The following is a 1061-nucleotide window of genomic DNA, read 5'->3' on the forward strand; positions in this document are numbered from 1 at the left end:
GTAAGGGGAACTCACTGCTACCAAAAGACACATTACTGGCTGTATCACTATACTTCTGGTACTGCTGCTACTGAAATCGTCTGGTCAGAAGTAGGTTATGGCGAAACAGTCCTTCATTCTCTGTAACAGGTGTGGAGAACTCTTCACCACTAGCACGGTTGGACGTGGTACTTGCCTGGGCCATGTACATATAGAAGCTTGAACACGATTCATTCTTGGGTAAGGAAGCTTCGAGGTCAATTCTCACCACTGGAAGCAAACTGGAATCACTTTCTGTGATCAAACCGTCTTTATACCAGGATGGTAATGGTCACGAATATCTGGAAGGTTTGGCTTCAGAAATGTTGAACTTTGTAAACCAATGGGAAGAAGCCTTGCTATTTCTGATGACTGTAAACTAAGTCTGTTTGTAAAGTAGTATTAACGGTTAGCTTATGTTTGTGAGAATATCGTCTAATCTCGAAACACGTGGGAGCTGTAAGTTCGTTTATTTCCGGAGTTTTACTTGTAATACGTGACGGCTTATGAGAATCGTCCTCTGTGTACGTTATGAATACATCATCGAAATCAAAGCCGTCGCTCACACCGAAACACTCAAACTGTCTGCACTCTTATATTTGTGTAAACCTTCAGTACTGGTGGTCGTAAGCACTGTTCTTTTTAACACACTGGTATTTCTCAAGCAGTATAAGTCTCTAACGAATGGCTACGTTTGAGAAATTTGCTACTAGTGGAAGGATTTTTTTTTGCGATGGTGGCTTAACACTTGGAAATGCAAAGCTCTTGTCCAGATGAGAACACCCTGATACACTTTCCGAAGATCAAGGTGTCATCTATGTCAGAGAATCCGGAGGTACGTCAGCACTTGGAGCCAACTGGTTTCCATCAGGTAAGGTGACGTTTTATCCACTGACAATAAGGTAACGCTTTTATCCATTGACCACCTTCTCAGACCAGGTGATTTTCTTCCAAGTGATGTTCTTTTATTTGCTTTTCTCCAATTCGGTTTATATTCACACAGGACCTACCAGTTTTTAGAAACCAATGGAGTTGATTGGTTT

The sequence above is a fragment of the Tachypleus tridentatus genome, chromosome 10 (assembly GCF_004210375.1).
Source record: "Tachypleus tridentatus isolate NWPU-2018 chromosome 10, ASM421037v1, whole genome shotgun sequence".
Lineage (NCBI taxonomy): Eukaryota > Metazoa > Arthropoda > Merostomata > Xiphosura > Limulidae > Tachypleus > Tachypleus tridentatus.